Below are 979 nucleotides of genomic sequence, written 5' to 3'. Positions count from 1 at the left end.
TTTTTGAGACGGAATCTCAGTCTGTCTCCTGGGCTGGAGTGCAGTGGCGTGATCTCAGCTCACTGCAGCCTCCGCCTCCGGGTTCAAGCCATTCTCCTGCCTCAGCCTCCCCAGTAGCTGGGACTACAGGCACATGCCACCATGCCTGGCTGATTTTTTGTATTTTTAATGGAGACGAGGTTTCATCATGTTAGCCAGGATGGTCTTGAACTCTTAACCACAGGTGATCCACCAGCCTCGGCCTCCCAAAGTGCTGGGATTATAGGCGTGAGCCACTGTGCCTGGTCCCAGAAACTTTTGATAGAGCTAAAAATGGCTTGGAACCTCTTTTGGGCACTTGAATAATATAAATAGTTGCTAAAACCTGCATTCATTGGTTTCATCTACTTGTTTATATTGTGTAAAATGAATGGGGGTACGGGTAGATAGGATTTGACAAACACACATTAGTCCAGTGTGTGCAAAACAAGCTTGACAAAACTACTGAAATACTTGTCTCCTTGGCTTTACTTAAAATTATTGAACGCTAAATAATGCCTAGATGTGATTAGGTAGTATTTAAAAAATAGGCATATATTACCACATACAAACATGGAATTGCAGGCAGTTTATCTTGCAAAGTGGGGCCTTGGAAACAAAGTGTTATGTTAATGACAGATAACACTGGGCCTGAGTGGAAGGGCAGTCTAGTGACTTCAGTTATATTTTAGAAGCACCCAGAAATTAGGAAGATTGGTTTTTGCACGCTATTTTAGCTAGACTGTTTGTCAGTTATCTAAACCTTAACATTTTCTGAAAGTGTACATTTAAACACACTGGTAGGGAGATGTATTAGTGGTAACTTTTATCTTTTGGCTTGAATATATCTTTCTTCAATATCTTGAGTAAAACACCAGGAAAGCCTTGACTCTTGTTTATATTACGTGTGTTTTCTAAGGAAGTATACTTGTACTTCGCGGATACTGGAAATTTGAGCAGC

Source organism: Mandrillus leucophaeus, unplaced genomic scaffold (genome assembly GCF_000951045.1).
Source record: "Mandrillus leucophaeus isolate KB7577 unplaced genomic scaffold, Mleu.le_1.0 Scaffold374, whole genome shotgun sequence".
NCBI lineage: Eukaryota > Metazoa > Chordata > Mammalia > Primates > Cercopithecidae > Mandrillus > Mandrillus leucophaeus.
This window is presented reverse-complemented; position numbering follows the sequence as displayed.